Genomic DNA, 20,680 nt, shown 5'->3' with positions numbered 1-20,680 from the left:
CTTGATCACTGGCTTGTGAGTGATAACCAGACTTGAGGCTAATAGACACTACAGTCTTTTCCATACTTGTGATGTGAACTGGGGGCCCTTACCAGACATTACACTCACCAGCCACTTTAAAGGAACAGTCCACCGTACTTCCATAATGAAATATGCTCTTATCTGAATTGAGACGAGCTGCTCCGTACCTCTCCGAGCTTTGCGCGACCTCCCAGTCAGTCAGACGCAGTCAGACGCACTGTCACTCCTGTTAGCAATGTAGCTAGGCTCAGCATGGCCAATGGTATTTTTTGGGGCTGTAGTTAGATGCGACCAAACTCTTCTGCGTTTTTCCTGTTTACATAGGTTTATATGACCAGTGATATGAAACAAGTTCAGTTACACAAATTGAAACGTAGCGATTTTCTATGCTATGGAAAGTCCGCACTATAATGACAGGCGTACTAACACCTTCTGCGTGCTTCGGCAGCGCATTGATACGGAGCTCAGATATCAATGCGCTGTCGAAGCGCGCAGAAGGTGTTAGTACGCCTGTCATTATAGTGCGGACTTTCCATAGCATAGAAAATCGCTACGTTTCAATTTGTGTAACTGAACTTGTTTCATATCACTGGTCATATAAACCTATGTAAACAGGAAAAACACAGAAGAGTTTGGTCGCATCTAACTACAGCCCCAAAAAATACCATTGGCCATGCTGAGCCTAGCTACATTGCTAACAGGAGTGACAGCGCGTCTGACTGCGTCTGACTGACTGGGAGGTCGCGCAAAGCTCGGAGAGGTACGGAGCAGCTCGTCTCAATTCAGATAAGAGCATATTTCATTATGGAAGTACGGTGGACTGTTCCTTTAAGAGGAACTCATTCTTGATTCTAAGATTCCTGTTCTTGGCTGGCAGGAGTGGAACCCAATGTATTCTTCTGCCATTTCATGCTGAGATGCTTTTCTGCTCACCACAGTTGTAAAGAGTGATTATATGAGTTACTATATCCTTCCTGACAGCTCAAACCAATCTGGCCATTTTCCTCTGACCCCTCTTATCAACAAGGTGTTTGTTTCCACCCACAGAACTGTTGCTCACTCAATGTTTTTTTTGTTTGTTTGTTTGTTTTATGCACCATTCTGTGTAAACTCTAGAGAATGTTGTGTGTGAAAACCCCAGGAGATCAGCAGTTTCTGAAATACTCAAACCAATCCATCTGGCACCAACACCCATGCAACAGCAAAAGTCACAGAGATCACAATTTTTTTTTTCCTTTCTGATATTTGAAGTGAAAATTAACTGGAGTTCTTGATTTGTATCTGTATGATTCTATGCACTGTGCTGCTGTCAAGGGATTGGCTGATTAGAGAACTGCAGCAGGTGTGTGTATATCCTATCACAAAATACCATCCATCCATCATCTGTAACCATTTATCCTGTACAGGGTCGCGGGCAAGCTGGAGCCTTTCCCAGCTGACTATGGGCGAGAGGCGGAGTACACCCTGGACAAGTCATCAGGTCATCACAGGGCTGACACATAAACACAAACAACCATTCACACTCACATCTACGGTCAATTTTGAGCCACCAATTAGCCTAACCTGTATGTCTTTGGACTGTGGGGTAAACCGGAGCACCCGGAGATAACCAACACAGACATGGGGAGAACATGCAAACTCCACACAGAAAGCCCCTTGTCAAACCCAGGACCTTCTTGATATGAGGCGACAGTGCTAACCACTACACCACCACACCACCCTACCACAAAATACCATTATATCAAAATACATATTTGGTATCCCCTCCTAGAACTGCCACCTTATTGTGGTGGAGGGGTTTGTGTGCTTGAATGATCCTAGGAGCTATGTTGTCAGGGGCATTATGCCCCTGTCAGGGTTTCCCAAGGCAGACAGGTCCTAGGTGACAGGCCAGACCAAGAGCAGTTCACCAAAACCCCTATGGAGAAAAAATCAAGGACCGTGACGTCGCCCGGTATGACGCAGCCGGGGCCCCACCCTGGAGCCAGGTCCGGGGTTGGGGCTCGTATGCGAGCGCTTGGTGGCCGGGCCTTTGCCCATGGGGCCCGGCCGGGCTCAGCCCGAAGAGGTGACATGGGCCCGACCTCCTGTGGGTTCACCACCCACAGAGGTAGCAGTAGGGGATTGGTGCAGTGTGGATTGGGTGACAGTCGAAGGCAGGGGCCTCGACAACCTGATCCCCGGACACAGCGGCTGGCTGTTGGGACATGGATATTTGGTATAGTAGTTCAATAATTTCAAAAGTTATGCATTGGTGAGAGGTGTAAGTTTAAGGGATTTTGAAAAACATAGGACCAGGAACTGAAAGGGGAGAATTCTGGGTATTTTGGGCAACCGCCTGTAACCCACATGAGCTGCTGCCCAAGCCATGTGACATTACCATAGTGTCCTGATCTGATCAGGTTGCAAGCATTGGGCACACTGGAGAGACCAGGCTATAATTTTGTGTTCTGGCTAGAAGATTCTTGGTTTATGGGTCTGCAGCCATGGCAATACCCCAAACGATGGGGAAGTTAGGAAATTGAGTGATAAGGAAGGCATCACGCAACTGTCAGTGCATATTGGGATGGTTTGATGGATGATGACCCCTGGTTTTCCATCCAAAGCTTGTGGAATGTGGATTGGGGTTTTCAAGGGCCGTACATTAAAATCTGTGTTAAGATGTATGAAGTTTACAGCTAGCACTATCGCCTCACAGCAAGAAGGTTCTGGGTTCAAGCCCAGTGGCCGACGGGGGCCTTTCTATGTGGAGTTTGCATGTTCTCCCTGTGTCTGCATAGGTTTCCTTCGGGTGCTCCAATTTCCCCCACAGTCAAAGACATGCAGGCTACACTAATTGGTGGCTCTAAATTGACCATAGACATGAATGTGAGGGTGAATGGTTGTTTGTCTCTATGTGTCGGCCCTGCAGTGATTTGGTAACTTGTCCAGGGTGTACCCAGCCTGTCGCACATAGTCAGCTGGGATAGGCTCCGGCTTGCCCTTGACCCTGCACAGGATAAGCGGTTATGGATAATGGATAGATGGAAGTTTACAGCTGTACCAGTATCAATGAGCATTGAAATGAAAACATAATGAACCACAACAGGAATATGATTTTGTAGTAAGGACACTTGCAAGGAATGTACTCACAAGTTCACCTCATCATATAGTAAGTCTTATAGGAAGAGCCTTTCTTGAAAAATACTGGCTCATGCATTGAGCAACAGGTGATTTTTATGTTCAGAGGTGGTCAGTTACCAACTTGCCTGGGCTGAGGCATGTCTCCTTCTTGGTGGTGATGGAGGCTTGACTGGCAACACACTTCCTTCTGTCAGTGAGGAATTTGTTAATGGCAATTGCAAGGCCAGTAACAGTGTCCAGCTGTAACACAAAACCTTGGCACTTGAATGGATCAGCATCATACTTATCAGGTTGAGCTATTAGGAGAAAACTGTATGGAGTGGGACGGCACGGTGGTGTAGTGGGTAGCATTATCGCCTCACAGCAAGAAGGTCCTGGGTTTGAGCCCAGTGGCCGATGAGGATCTTTCTGTATGGAGTTTGCATGTTCTCCCCATGTCTGCGTGGGTTTCCTCCGGGTGCTCCGTTTTCCCCCACAGTCCAAAGACATGCAGGTTAGGCTAATTGGTGGCTCTAAATTGACTGTGAATGGTTGTTTGTCTCTATATGTTAGCCCTGAGATGACCTGGTGACTTGTCAAGGGTGTACCCTGCCTCTTGCCCAGGGTGTACCCTGCCTCTTGCCCATAGTCAGATGGGATAGGCTCCAGCTTGCCTGTGACCCTGTACTGGATGGATGTGTGGAGTGGTTGCTAATGTAACATTGAATAAATAAATAACAGAAACAACCAAATCTCCCTCAGTGAGTGAGAGAGAGAGAGAGAGAGAGAGAGAGAGAGAGCTGTCTGTGCAATTTGTGCATTATGGGTGGTAGAACACTAATTGTATATTACACGTTGCTTGGTACTTAGAGACTTGGTGTTGTACAATTTGGTCACTTAGGTGGCTGCTGAGTCAGTGCATGACAAGTTTCCCCTCATTGCACTCCACTGTGGGTTTTTGTCTGAGGATACTAACTAATTTGACCTTATGCAATCCATGGAATGACCTCCAGTGAAGGGCTCTGGATGAGAAGGAAAGAATGGAAGGAGGAGTGGTTGGCTAGAGAGAATAGAGCTGAGAGACAGAGAGTGCTCCTTCAGAGAGTGATTTTGCTCACACATACTCGCTCTTTGTTTGTCTTCACTCTCCCTCACAATTATCATGCAGGCCACTCTTGTTCATAAAAAAATCAAGAGGGGCCAAAAATCATTTGAGTATTTCAGAAACTGCTCATCTCCTGGGGTTTCATGCACAACAGTCTCTGCTGGCAAAAAAAAAAAAAAAAAAAGGTCTTGTTGATTCGAGAGGTCAGAGGAGAATGGCCAGACTGCATCAAGCATCAAGCCAACAGAAACGCTAGTATAATTCAAGTAACTACATTTTGCAAACAGTTTCTGGAGAAAAATATCCAAGAATGCACAACGCAGACCAGAATAGCTTCCACTTCTATCAGCCAAGATCTGAATTCTGAATCTACAGTGGGCACAGGCTCATCAAAATTGGCCAGATTATAAATAGACCAGGTAATCTTTTTTCCAGTGTTCAGATGTCCGGTTTCAGTGAGCCTGGGCTTATAGATTCCTATTCTTGCCTGGTAGGAGTGGAACAGGATGCGGTTTATGCTCAGGACCAAACCAGGGACTCCGTAGAGATGAGGCGGTGATGTTGTGCCAATTCTACATGCAAAAAAATTCAAGCGCCTTCATAAGTTCTCTCTCTCTACAGTTCAGACCATGAATTTTTAAAGTTGTTGAATCTGGAAACTCAGATGTAATTTGCAAAACTTTTCTGTGTTGATTTGGATGTATATTTAACATTATTCTATCCACATTCACTGGATATGAGCAATCGTGCTCTCTGATTGGATACTCTACTACTAGAGTATCAGCTACCGTGAGTAGCGAAAAACAAAATGGCAGAGTGTGTCACTGAACCAACCAAGGAAAAAATAAAAAAAGTCTACTCGAAAACAAACCCCCAAAAAATAAATAAAAAGGCAACAAAAAATGTAATAAAAGTATTTGATGGTAAGAACGTATTTTTTTAGTTTTCAAGAATTATGATGATAGCATTTTTCACAAATTGCTACTGTCATTTCACCAGTTTGTTTCCATTCTAAGTGATTTTGTCGGATGTTTTGTACAAAGTTTTTACTTATCAAATTTGCAAAAAAAAAAATAATTATGCTCTGTTTCTCAAAATCCAGTGAATGTGGATATAATAAAACAGTTATTCCACTCAATCTCGTCATACATGGCTTATAGCCAATTCGCGCCTCGTCGGCTTTCAGCTCATGTACAACCCTGATTCCAAAAAAGTTGGGACAAAGTCTCATCTCATTATCTCTAGCCGCTTTATCCTTCTACAGGGTCGCAGGCAAGCTGGAGCCTATCCCAGCTGACTACGGGCGAAAGGCGGGGTACACCCTGGACAAGTTGCCAGGTCATCACAGGGCTGACACACAGACACAGACAACCATTCACACCTACGGTCAATTTAGAGTCACCAGTTAACCTAACCTGCATGTCTTTGGACTGTGGGGGAAACCGGAGCACCCGGAGGAAACCCACGCGGACACGGGGAGAACATGCAAACTCCACACAGAAAGGCCCTCGCCGGCCCTGGGGCTCGAACCCAGGACCTTCTTGCTGTGAGGCGACAGCGCTAACCACTACACCACCGTGCCGCCGTTGGGACAAAGTACAAATTGTAAATAAAAACAGAATGCAATGATGTGGAAGTTTCAAAATTCCATATTTTATTCAGAATAGAACATAGATTACATATCAAATGTTTAAACTGAGAAAATGTACCATTTAAAGAGAAAAATTAGGTGATTTTAAATTTCATGACAACAACACATCTCGGGCGGCACGGTGGTGTAGTGGTTAGCGCTGTCGCCTCACAGCAAGAAGGTCCTGGGTTCGAGCCCCGGGGCCGGCGAGGGCCTTTCTGTGTGGAGTTTGCATGTTGTCCGCGTGGGTTTCCTCCAGGTGCTCCGGTTTCCCCCACAGTCCAAAGACATGCAGATTAGGTTAACTGGTGACTCTAAATTGACCGTAGGTGTGAGTGTGAATGGTTGTCTGTGTCTATGTGTCAGCCCTGTGATGACCTGGCGACTTGTCCAGGGTGTACCCCGCCTTTCGCCCGTAGTCAGCTGGGATAGGCTCCAGCTTGCCTGCGACCCTGTAGAAGGATAAAGCGGCTAGAGATAATGAGATGAGATGAGACAACACATCTCAAAAAAGTTGGGACAAGGCCATGTTTACCACTGTGAGACATTCTCTTTTCTCTTTACAACAGTCTGTAAATGTCTGGGGACTGAGGAGACAAGTTGCTCAAGTTTAGGGATAGGAATGTTAACCCATTCTTGTCTAATGTAGGATTCTAGTTGCTCAACTGTCTTAGGTCTTTTTTGTCGTATCTTCCGTTTTATGATGCGCCAAATGTTTTCTATGGGTGAAAGATCTGGACTGCAGGCTGGCCAGTTCAGTACCCAGACCCTTCTTCTACGCAGCCGTGATGCTGTAATTGATGCAGTATGTGGTTTGGCATTGTCATGTTGGAAAATGCAAGGTCTTCCCTGAAAGAGACGTCGTCTGGATGGGAGCATATGTTGCTCTAGAACCTGGATATACCTTTCAGCATTGATGGTGTCTTTCCAGATGTGTAAGCTGCCCATGCCACACGCACTAATGCAACCCCATACCATCAGAGATGCAGGCTTCTGAACTGAGCACTGATAACAACTTGGTTCGTCCTTCTCCTCTTTAGTCCGAATGACACGGCGTCCCTGATTTTCATAAAGAACTTCAAATTTTGATTCATCTGACCACAGAACAGTTTTCCACTTTGCCACAGTCCATTTTAAATGAGCCTTGGCCCAGAGAAGACGTCTGTGCTTCTGGATCATGTTTAGATACGGCTTCTTCTTTGAACTATAGAGTTTTAGCTGGCAACGGCGGATGGCACGGTGAATTGTGTTCACAGATAATGTTCTCTGGAAATATTCCTGAGCCCATTTTGTGATTTCCAATACAGAAGCATGCCTGTATGTGATGCAGTGCCATCTAAGGGCCCGAAGATCACGGGCACCCAGTATGGTTTTCCGGCCTTGACCCTTACGCACAGAGATTCTTCCAGATTCTCTGAATCTTTTAATGATATTATGCACTGTAGATGATGATATGTTCAAACTCTTTGCAATTTTACACAGTCGAACTCCTTTCTGATATTGCTCCACTATTTGTCGGCGCAGAATTAGGGGGATTGGTGACCCTCTTCCCATCTTTACTTCTGAGAGCCACTGCCACTCCAAGATGCTCTTTTTATACCCAGTCATGTTAATGACCTATTGCTAATTGACCTAATGAGTTGCAATTTGGTCCTCCAGCTGTTCCTTTTTTGTACCTTTAACTTTTCCAGCCTCTTATTGCCCCTGTCCCAACTTTTTTGAGATGTGTTGCTGTCATGAAATTTCAAGTGAGCCAATATTTGGCATGAAATTTCAAAATGTCTCACTTTTGACATTTGATATGTTGTCTATGTTCTATTGTGAATACAATATCAGTTTTTGAGATTTGTAAATTATTGCATTCCATTTTTATTTACAATTTGTACTTTGTCCCAACTTTTTTGGAATCAGGGTTGTACGACTTGATTTTGTAGAATAACTGTTAAATATATTGTGAAAATAGACAGTATATTTACAGCCACACTATAATATCTTGGCACAATTTACCCAGTTTTAATTCTACTTAGCAAAATTCATAATTCAGTTAATCTTTACAGCCCCAAATTATATTTTACAGTGTGTATCAGGTGCTATTTCTTCCTATGCACCAATGCAGTCCTCCTTTTTTCCAAACATGTCAGTGGAATGCATATCCAAAAAGACATTTACTAGAAAAAAATAAAAAAAAAAGCTTTGCAAGTGAGAATATCTTCAATATTGTCAGATGTACAGTACCAGTCAAAAATTTGGACACACTTTCTAATTTAATAGTGGTTTTTTTTATTTTTATTAATTAAAAGACACTTCATGTCTTAAAGTAATGATGAGTGCCATTTCTCTTTACATAGCCAAGCAGCTCTTGACATAATATGGATTACTACAGTTGTAGAATAGGGCTATTTACTGTATTTTTCTTATTTACTATTTACTGTTTTGGTCTCAAAAGCATTAAGATAATCTAATTCTATAATAGCATATACTTGACACATTCCAATCATCATTTTCTCCCTTGACCAGCACTATTGCCAGGTTGGGGTACATGTCGACCCTATTGATCCACATGTCATATTAATTGGAGCATAGTTTTACACCAGATGCCCTTCATGCCACAACCCTCCCATTTCTGGGTTTGGGAAACAACCATTCACACTCACATTCACACCTACGGCCAATTTAGAGTAGCCAGTTAGCTTAACTGCATGTCTTTGGACTGTTGGGGACACCAGAGCACCCGGAGGAAACCCACACAGACACGGGAGAACATGCAAACTCCACACAGAAAGGCCCTCATCGGGCCCTGGGCTCGAACCCAGAACCTTCTTGCTGGGAGACAACAGTGCTAACCACTGCACCACCATGCTGGCCCACTCGATAAATTTCAGTATATCCAAGATAACACTTAACACTTGCTAAGATGTTGATTCTGCAGTGTTTTTGTCCAAACTGTCCGATTTCAAATGTAGTTGGCATGACATGTACTGTATGCAACTTGTTGAAATGGAGATAATATCTGATAGATAATTGTAAAACTTGACAACCCCAAGAATAATGGACCTTTTTTAGTTCGGTTATGCATGATGATATAAGGTTCCTCTTCCTGGCAAAATTTCAGCTGCTTGAGTAAAACAAAAAAAATAAAATAAAATAAATAAATAAATAAATTGTCTGTACCATTTGTTATCAAATCCAATAATGATGATCATATCCCTCTTATGATATACACATGTTGAGTTCATCACACCACCATGAATATTCCACTGATGTGTCATACAGCCTCCAAAGCTGTTTTCCCCAGAACAAAGGATTCTGCTGAAGACGAATGAAAATTCTGAGTGGTTAGGAGTGGCTTACTGATGCTTTATTGTCCCTTTGAGAGAGAGAAAATAAAACTCTTTTCCTCACAGTCTTAGAGACAAGGCCTAGAAAGTTAAACTCGCACCGAATGACCCCTTTCGGCTGGTTTATAGTCAATGTTCTGCTAAATGGTCCTGCCTTTACTCAATGTAAGAGGAACGGAAATCCATCAGCCTTAACAGGTTAACACAAAGAGTCAGCAGAAACCGTCCATCACGGTGGCCCTGATTATTAAGTGTGCATGGGAAAGGTACTTAGTCATACTTCCTAGTGGTCAAGGGAACAGGTCTGTAATTAGCCTTTCCTATGAAAGAAAATCCCACTGAGACCTTAATGACCAGGCAGCTCTCTTAAACACATTCTCTCTGTCTCACACACACACATGCTGAGCAGTGTTTTTTTATGAAACCGTGTTTCTTGCATACACATCTAGGTCTTCAGGTTACAAAAATGAGTATCTATCAAGAGTGTCAGGTTTTTTTAAACATTATAATGTAGTTATTTGAACAGTCAGTCATTCTTAAATTTGTTACGAGCAGGTGGTTATTTCGTGGATGCAAGATATGGCGCTGTTGGGAAGAAAAAAATGTCATAACAATGAGAATCAGAATTGTGCTTTATTCACCAAATGATACTGCTCTGAGTGTATTTTGTACCTCAAACTTATAGAACAAAGAGTCAATTACTCAGTACTTGTACTTCATCTGAAAAAAAAAAAAATAAATAAAGGGTATTGGCACATCCCTAGACAACCCTGGTAACATAACACAAGTTTGCTATGATCAGAAGTGAATACTATATACAATAATTGCTATATGCTACTATATGCAAGAAGCACATTGAACTAGTGTAAATTGGACTATACTCATTCAGTCCATGGTAGCCGCGGGGTCTTAAAAGTCTTAAAAAAGTCTTAAATTTAATATTCCAAAATTAAGGCCTTAAAAAGTCTTAAATTGCTTTGCCCAAGTCTTAATTTTTTAAACAAAGGTCTTAAATTTACTCATACTATTCTACAATGTGAAAACGTGGGTTTTGCGTAACATCAGTGAATTTCTTGGAGTATGCGCAAAGAAAGAAACAATATTGATACATTTTCGCGCCGGCGCAATCATCGGAGTCCGTGGTGGAGAGGAGACTCCACGAATCACAGCATGGGGAAGTGTCGTTTTAATCAGCAGTGGCTTTCAGATGAAAGATATCATGATTGGGTGAGGGAGGTTCCTGGAAGTGACGTTGAAGCAAGATGCTGTGTTTGTCGAAAGACCTTCAAGTTGTCCACTATAGGTCATTTCGCTTTAGAGTCTCACATGAAGAGCTCAAAGCACATTGCATCTGCCCTCCACCGCCACCAGCCCATCGCTCAGTTCTGCACGGTTCAATCTCCGAATGCACCTGGAGTTGGCACTAGCACCACTGTCGAACGTCAGCAGCATCAGCCAAGCCAGACATCATCGGCAAGGCTAGCAACAACACAAGGGCCGAGCAGTGGCATGATGGGTGTCGGTGGACCCCGACACTTCGGGCAGAGGTGCTCTGGATTTTAAAAACAATTACGGAACACCACTCGTACAGCTCGAATGAGGGCATAAGCGAACTCTTTAAGGCTATGTTCCCAGACTCGGAAGTCGCTACAACATTCTCCTGTGGAAAAAAAACGTCTTACATAACAAAATTCGGTCTTGCTCCTTATATAACAAAGGAGTTGGTCAAAGACGTTAACGAGGCAAGTGGTGGATTATCTATATCTTTTTATCTTTCCTCTCCTCTCTCCTATCTATCTCTTATGTCTGTCTACCACTTTGTGTTATCTATCTATATTATGTCTATCGCTCTCTCCTATCAATCTCTTATCCATCTGTATACCTCTTTCCTATCTATCTATTTATCTCATTGTGTCTCTTATCTATCCACCTCCACATCTATGTCTTCCCTCCCTCCCTTGTTTACTAGGAGTATTTACATTTCTTTTTATTCTTCAAAATGTAAAATGGTTGAAGCAAGTTGAATGCTGGGAAACTAAGACAAAGAGTTCGTCTGTTTATCATCTCTGGGTGCATGGTCATAATTAGTTTAGAGACAGTTCTTTAGGCCTTGAGTTGGGCCCTCAGTTTGGCTTTTTGACTGGTGAGTGCACACCATTGTACCAATGTATTGGTATGCCAATTGCATTTTTGTGCACCTTTAAAGAGACTTTCGGCTTACCTCTTTTCTATCTATCTATCTATCTATCTATCTATCTATCTATCTATCTATCTATCTATCTATCTATCTATCTATCTATCTATCTATCTATCTATCTTCCCATCTATCCCCCTCATGTCTTATCTATCTATGTCCCTCTGTATCTCTCTCCCTCCCTCATTTACAAGGGTACAAAATGTAAAATGGTTGAAGCAAGTGCTGGGAAACTAAGACAAAGAGTTTGTCTGTTTAGAGTGTTGTGAATGTTTTGATATTTTATTTAAAAAAAATACACCCACATCACTTTTTTATTTTAAGTATTATCTCTGGGTGCATGGTCATAATTAGTTCAGAGACAGTTCTTTAGGCCTTGAGTTAGGCCTTCAGTTTGGTTTTTTGACTGGTGAGTGCACACCTTTGGCATTAATGTGTTGGTATGCCTATTGCATTTTTGGGTACCTTTAAGGCCATGACTTGGACCCTACGTTGTGCTCCTTTCTTCCAGGTTTAGACTTGTTTTTTTTTGTCTTGAATGTGAAGATTCGACAAGCAATGCACATAATGACTTAAGTATATAACTTTTTTAATAAAAGTATTTTTACTTGAAACATTTGTCATTATTGGGAATTTGATCTGGTGTTCTACGACCGCATAATGGGTGCGATGTAGGTCTTAATTCTCATTTAATTGGTCTTAAAAAGGTCTTAAATTTATGGTGGTCAAACCTGGGGAAACCCTGTCAGTCATTCATTCAATCATTTTCAGTAACTGCCTTAAGACCCGGTCACACAATACTGATAACTATAACTACGACTATAACGATGACTATAAATAAATTGGCCCCCTGCAGTTTATGTGCTTGGTGGTCACACCAGGCCAATAATGATACCTATAGCCCAGGCCTGGGTTTATCCATATCAGTGAGATTGCTTCTGGAGCGATTTTTCCAGACCTGGACCTGATCCGATAAAACATCTGAACAATCAGGTAATTGTTTACATGTGACGTTGTCTGAGCACATGTTATTTTTCCCCAGGCATCTTTGTACATCCTTTTTGAATCCTGAAGTAACAGAATCTGGATTCACGGAAAATAAAAAAATATAATAAAATCACAGATTTTTTATTCACAGATATGAAGAAGAAGAAGAAGAAGAAACCTTTATTTGTCACATGCACACTTCAAGCACAGTGAGATTCATCCTCTGCATTTAACCCATCTGAAGCAGTGAACACATGCGCACACACACCCAGAGCAGTGGGCAGACATACTACAGCGCCCGGGGAGCAGTCAGGGGTTAAATACCTTGCTCAAAGGCACTTCAGCCCAAGGCCGCCCCATGTTAACCTAACTGCAAGTCTTTGGACTGTGGGGAAACCAGAGCACCCGGAGGAAACCCACGCAGGCACAGGGAGAACATGCAAACTCCACATAGAAAGGCCCTCACCAGACACTGGGCTCGAACCCAGAACCTTCTTGCTGTGAGGTGACAGTGCTAACCAGTACACCACCGTGCTGTCCTATGTGACATTTTCCATGAAATATCAATAGTAAATTAATAAAATAAGCATATAAATGGGGCGGCACGGTGGTGTAGTGGTTAGCGCTGTCGCCTCACAGCAAGAAGGTCCGGGTTCGAGCCCCGTGGCCGGCGAGGGCCTTTCTGTGGGGAGTTTGCATGTTCTCCCTGTGTCCGTGTGGGTTTCCTCCGGGTGCTCCGGTTTCCCCCACAGTCCAAAGACATGCAGGTTAGGTTAACTGGTGACTCTAAATTGAGCGTAGGTGTGAATGTGAGTGTGAATGGTTGTCTGTGTCTATGTGTCAGCCCTGTGATGACCTGGCGACTTGTCCAGGGTGTACCCCGCCTTTCGCCCGTAGTCAGCTGGGATAGGCTCCAGCTTGCCTGCGACCCTGTAGGACAGGATAAAGCGGCTACAGATAATGAGATGAGATGAGCATATAAATGCAGGTAAGATATTTTAATTACGAACTTCGGCAGTACAAACATTAAATTGTTTTAGACTTCTTATTTTTTTTATCCATGATGCATCATCCGTATGAAATCAGTAACCAATCTGTAATATACTGAAATGTCCATGACCAATCAATAAATTATTTGCATCCGTGATGCATCCCTATTAAAATCCATAACCATTCTGTATTTTGTATCCTTTTTTATTATATTTCTGTAGTCCATGATGTATCCATATTTTGTCAACCACCGGAGTGTGTAAAGGGGTTGTTTTGAACTCCAAGCTGTACAGTATGACCCGGAATCATTTGCTACTACTTGGAAAAACTTCCATGACTATTCCTAAGTTGCATGCATTTATTTCCCTGAGTGGCAGGACCAAGCGATATTATAGTCGGGATTATAGTTATGGTGTGACTGCTCCAGACTGGAACTAAATTCAGGCAGAGGTATAGTCATAGTTGTAGTTAGAAGTATAGTTATTGGTGTTGTGGGACCGGGCCCTTACTGTCTCATCTCATCTCATTATCTCTAGCCGCTTTATCCTGTTCTACAGGGTCGCAGGCAAGCTAGAGCCTATCCCAGCTGACTATGGGCGAAAGGCGGGGTACACCCTGGACAAGTCGCCAGGTCATCACAGGGCTGACACATAGACACAGACAACCATTCACACTCACATTCACACCTACGGTCAATTTAGAGTCACCAGTTAACCTAACCTGCATGTCTTTGGACTGTGGGGGGAAACCGGAGCACCCACAGGAAACCCACGTGCACACGGGGAGAACATGCAAATTCTGGACAGAAAGGCCCTCGCCGGCCACGGGGCTCGAACCTGGACCTTCTTGCTGTGAGGCGACAGTGCTAACCACTACATCACCCTACCGCCGGCCCTTACTGTCTCATCTCATCTCATTATCTCTAGCCGCTTTATCCTTCTACAGGGTCACAGGCAAGCTGGAGCCTATCCCAGCTGACTACGGGCGAAAGGCGGGGTACACCCTGGACAAGTCGCCAGGTCATCACAGGGCTGACACATAGACACAGACAACCATTCACACTCACATTCACACCTACAGTCAATTTAGAGTCACCAGTTAACCTAACCTGCATGTCTTTGGACTGTGGGGGAAACCGGAGCACCCGGAGGAAACCCACGCGGACACGGGGAGAACATGCAAACTCCGCACAGAAAGGCCCTCGCCGGCCCCGGGGCTCGAACCCAGGACCTTCTTGCTGTGAGGCGACAGCGCTAACCACTACACCACCGTGCCGCCCGGCCCTTACTGTATCTTAAATAATTTATTTCTTTATATTTTGAGAAGTAGAACCAAATAAGTTCATTAAATATGAAAATCTTGTGAGTGGATAAATAAATAACTACAGGAGTGGTCAGACTTTCTGCAGAAGCTGCACACTAACTTTAACTGTTCATAAAATTGCACACAAATTCATCTCATCTCATTATCTCTAGCTGCTTTATCCTTCTACAGGGTCGCAGGAGCCTATCCCAGCTGACTACGGGCGAAAGGCGGGGTACACCCTGGACAAGTCGCCAGGTCATCACAGGGCTGACACATAGACACAGACAACCATTCACACTCACACCTACGGTCAATTTAGAGTCACCAGTTAACCTAACCTGCATGTCTTTGGACTGTGGGGGAAACCGGAGCACCCGGAGGAAACCCACGCGGACACGGGGAGAACATGCAAACTCCACACAGAAAGGCCCTTGCCGGCCCCGGGGCTCAAACCCAGGACCTTCTTGCTGTGAGGCGACAGCGCTAACCACTACACCACCGTGCCGCCTGCACACAAATTGGTTTCTGAGAATTCTGAGAACATTGCACAGTGGAGATCACATTGGCTTTTAAATAATATCACTTTCATTGTACTGTTTTGCTTGGATTTATTTATTTATTTATTTATTTATTTATTCATTCATTCTTTTCATTTGCATGTAGGAAATCGAATCATGCCAGAGATTCAGAGAGGTAAGCCAAAGATTTGCTTGAGATATGTAGAGTTATTGTGAATTACACTCACCGGACACTTTAATAGGAACTTGTTCTTGATTGTAAGATTCCTGTTCTTGGCTGGCAGGAGTGGAACCCAATGTGGTCTTCTGCTGTTGCATGCTGAGATGCTTTTCTGCTCACCAAGGTTGTAAAGAGTTGTTAAGAGTTACTATATCCTTCTTGGCAACTCAAACCAATCTGACCATTTTCCTCTGACCTCTCTTATCAACAAGGCATTTGTTTCCACCCACAGAACTGTCGCTCACTCAATGTTTTTGCACCATTCTGTGTAAACTCTAGAGACTGTTGTGTGTGAAAACCCCAGGAGATCAGCAGTTTCTGAAATACTCAAACCAGTCCATCTGGCTCAAACCAACAACCATGCCACAGTGAAAGTCACACTTTGAGATCACAATTTTTCCCATTCTGATGTTTGAAGTGAGCATTAAAGGAGAACTGAAGGCAATTTTTTTTATGATCAAAATTCTATTTCTCTCATTTTATTAAATTTAGGAATGCATTTTTGATAGCTATTTTGTCACTGCTATAGCAAGTTATGAGTGTTTGAAATATGCTCTGTAATATATCAGTCCATATGTCAAAGCAATGGCCGTAAATGAGATTCGTTGAGACCTGTGCGAGACATCGTAGGACGGAAGTAAAACGTACAGCGGAAATCCAAGTCACCAACATCTGCCAACATTGTCAAAAGACGCGCGTGCCCACTACGTTGCCAATACGAGTCACGATATAAAGTTACTAAAACCAAAAAAGTAATTGAATAACACATTAATTAGAAATAAAGCAAGTTTAAAAATGACTTCAGTTCTCCTTTAACTGAAGATCTTGATTTGTGTCTGCATGTTTTATGCATGGTGCTGGTGTCAAGGGATTGGCTGATTAGAGAACTGCATAAAACAGCAGGTGTATGGGTGTTCCTAATAAAGTGGCTGGTGATGGTATGTGTTAATGGTGATATTGATGGAAATTGGGGTCTCACACACACACACATTCATCTTTACCAAAACCACAAATGCCATTTGTCCTACATTTAAAAAAAAAAGCTTGATTGTTTGATTCTTAGATTGTTAGATGTCGATTAACAACAAGAAATGCCACATTTTTTTAATGCCCCATGTTTACATTACAGACCATGATTTGCTCTTCAGTTATGATGGTGTTACATGTTTATTCAAGTGTTGTTTTTTTTTTTTTAATGTGTGATCCACTACACACACACACACATTTGTCTCACTATTCTTGTGAGGAACTTTCACTGACATAATGATTCCTGCAGTTAATTAATGCTGTGCCTGCACCTAAACCTAACCCTGATCTTAACCTCAGTAATGAAAAGGAAACATTATTTTTATTCTTTTTAACACAACACCAGCAGTTTCCTTGTAGGGACCATGCAGATGTCTCCAGAAGGTCAAAATTGTCTGATTTTACTATCCTTATGGGGACATTTCATCCTCAGTAGTATTTCAAAACACACACACACACACACACACACACACACACACACACACAATGTGACACCATGGACACTTCTACCAGACCTGTGAATAATGCAAATGCAATTAGCTGCTTCCTGACACCTGTACTGTCTAACTGCCCCCCCCCCCCCCCACACACACACACATACACACACACACACCAAAATAGTGTCGTTCTGAATCATACTGATGTTGTTACACTGTCAACAAGCAGTGCCAGCACATTTTCATGGGAAGGCAAAGTTCCTGTTTGCTAATGGAATATAGTTTGTGAATAGTGCATCATATTGCAGTGTTTTTTTTTTATTTGTTTGTTTAACAATACATTAAAGTAATTAACTATGAGTTCCAGTGTTTCCTCCTATTTCATATAACCCAGTTCATATAAGTTTAACGTCCCTGATAGATGTGTGACTAAGCATTGATTGTAAGGAAAATTTAACTTGCAAGAAAAATATACTTTACACAGCTAGCATGCCCATGTTTGAATGGCTGTTCTGCCAGTTGTAATTACATTTGTACATCTGTGCTCGTCCATTTTCAATTCAAGTAACTTTTATGTAATATTTGACATCATTCACACCATGTGCAAGATAATAAATATGACAAGTAAGAAGAGATAGCACATCTGGATCCATGAACTACTCTTTGGTGGACAGTTTCTTGATTCCCAAGCTCTACTAAGAGAATATTTCAATACTCTATCACACCTTTGCAGTGGTCGAAATACTTTTTTTTTCCAGTGTTCTGCAATATTGCAGAATGTCAAAATTTTGTTCTGCAATTTGGAAATATTTTCTGCAAATACACAAGCCTCCATACTCTCAACCTAACAATGCCTATATTTACATCATATCCAGCTTTACAACTCATAGCATGACTGTAATTCTTTATTCTCTCACTCTATTTTTAATTTCAGTCTTCACAGATCCTTCTCTGCACCAAAGTTATCATTCCATGATACCTCCACAGGTCTTTCATCCCCCTCGCCCTGACACTACGGGCTACTACAACTTGAAGTATACCAACTAATTCATAAATGTATTAGTTATCACACCCACACATTATCCTTCCACACAACGTACTAATAAAGGTATCACCACAATAAAAATATCGAACACAACTGTTCTTCAAGAAACAAAACATTCATTTTCATGTTACACGTCATGTTACATTTTGTCAAGATTAAGTTTCTTGCTTGAACAATAGATTGTTACCCAAAATGTACTTCATTCAGTGTTTGCATCTGCAACCTGTTGTTTTAAATTGAAAGCAAGGTTTCAATTCTACACTCTGTTACATCTTATGATGATGCAAAGAATTGATTCCATTAAGGAATAAAACCCAACTGGCAAATGGAAAGACGTTTGGGTTCATTGTGTTTGCCTGGCTTCTAAAGTGCAAGGTCATGAACTGAACTGAGAATTACTGCAGGGGCTTCACTGCTCTAAACTAACAACAGAGAACTGGGTACAAACTAATCATGGCAGAACTGAGAGCTACAGAACTACTGAGAGCTACAGAACTGAACCTATGAGCTTTGTCTTACAGGGCAACTGTTTTACTTTGTGCTAGTCTGCACCACAGGCAAGACAGCACTAGTAAAAAAAAAATAGAACATGTACACAAAACATGTATTAGTGTAGCTTGGTATGAGAAAACAAAATTAAAGATGCACCGATTGCAATTTTTTGGGCCGATTCCGATTTTCCGTGGAGTGTGAAAATGGCTCCTCTTCTTGGGAGCCATGTTTGCTGTGCCGCACTGAATTCTGAGAGATGCATGGCGGAAACTGCCGAACACTGCCTAGGTAGTTGTCGGGTCCTCCTGGCGGGTATTAAAAGTGACGAAATCTTACATCGGAAAATGGCAACTGCCCTTATTTGGTTGTCGTCGCCTTTCATCAGTATTACGTAAATATTGCTCAACTTTGACCTGGAAAACGCCGTCAGGTTCACGCGGCGCAGGTGTCATTTTATTTACAACGCCGTTAGCTTGCTAAATTGAGAACCATTGAATCCCGAGCCTGATTTTTTCATTCTGCAAAATTGCAGGTTGTTTAATTTTTCTTCTGCAATCTTGAAAATCATTCTGCAAAATGCAGACTGCAGACGGGTATTTCGAACACTGCCTTTGTCTGTCTCATCTCATCTCATTATCTGTAGCCACTTTATCCTGTTCTACAGGGTCGCAGGCGAGCTGGAGCCTATCCCAGCTGACTACGGGCGAAAGGCGGGGTACACCCTGGACAAATCGCCAGGTCATCACAGGGCTGACACATACTGTAGACACAGACAACCATTCACACTCACATTCACACCTACGGTCAATTTAGAGTCACCAGTTAGCCTAACCTGCATGTCTTTGGACTGTGGGGGAAACCGGAGCACCCGGAGGAAACCCATGCGGACACGGGGAGAACATGCAAACTCCACACAGAAAGGCCCTCGCCGGCCACGGGGCTCGAACCTGGACCTTCTTGCTGTGAGGCGACAGCGCTAACCACTACATCACCGTGCCACCCTGCCTTTGTCTGTTACTTTATTTATTTATTTATTTATTTTTCAAATGAAGTTTTTTTTTTTTTCGATGGCCAGGATCTGGCCAAAATAACAGTAAAATACTGTACATGAGCAGCACTTGCCCACAAGGCTTTATCATTCAATTTAAACATTAGAGTGCATTCAAACATTTCCATGGGGATCAGGACACTTCGTCCAATAGTTGAGACATTTCGTCCAAAGCCTTTTTCATATGCACTATTTTATATGTGGTGACAATATGTGCGACAAGATTGAGATATAAACAAACATAATTCATTTAAGGGTGTGCATTAAGCAGGTTTATGACTGCGTCTCCCCGTAATAAATGGAAACGTATGACTAATGATAATGACATGACAATATGTGCGACAAATTGCTGTATATTTTTAAACCAATCCTAAAGAAGAATTCTCAATAGGATTTGACCGAAGTGGAAAACATTTTTGTAAAGCGAATGAGAGACCCTTACAATTATAGACTGCTCTCCGAGCTTTGAGTCCAGTGAAGCCGTTTAAGTTATCCTACAGCCAGTCTTAAAGAAGAACTGAAGTAATTTTTAAACTTGCTTTATTTCTTAATTAATGTGTTATTCAATTATGTTTTAGTAACCTTATATCGTGACTCTTATTGGCAACTAATTACAATTAAATCTTATACTTATTGGCCTATTCGGTTTTTAGCCATGTTGAATTTAGTTCGTTTGGTCCACAGCAGGCGTCGCTTATCCGCGCGATCTTCACCAGACTTGTGCGAGACTTCGAAACGTGAAGTGTCAGCCAGGTGTCAGTGCCGCCATTTTGAAAACTGTTTTCCAAACGAAATATCACACAAAAACGAGTTTAAATGATGATTACTGCCTACTTTTTTCACACTTTCCTAATTGCTATCAAAACAAACAAAACTTCCGGCTTGATTACATCAGCATTCGAAAGTGGGCACGCGCGTCTTTTGACGATATTGGTCACTTTGATTTCCGCTGTACGTTTTACTTCCGTCCTACGATGTTTCGCACAGGTCTCAACGAATCTCGTTTAGAGCCATTGCTTTGACATATGGACTGATATATTACATAGCATATTTCAAACACTCATAACTTGATATAGCAGTGACAAAATAGCTATCAAAAATGCATTCCGATATTTAATAAAATGAGATAAATAGAATTTTGATAATAAAAAATTTGCCTTCAGTTCTCCTTTAATAAGGAGTGCGCGCAGTCTGGAGTGCGCCCAAGAGTCTTGTGTGAGGA

Source organism: Neoarius graeffei, chromosome 23 (genome assembly GCF_027579695.1).
Source record: "Neoarius graeffei isolate fNeoGra1 chromosome 23, fNeoGra1.pri, whole genome shotgun sequence".
NCBI classification, from domain to species: domain Eukaryota; kingdom Metazoa; phylum Chordata; class Actinopteri; order Siluriformes; family Ariidae; genus Neoarius; species Neoarius graeffei.
Note: the sequence above shows the minus strand (reverse complement) of the source record.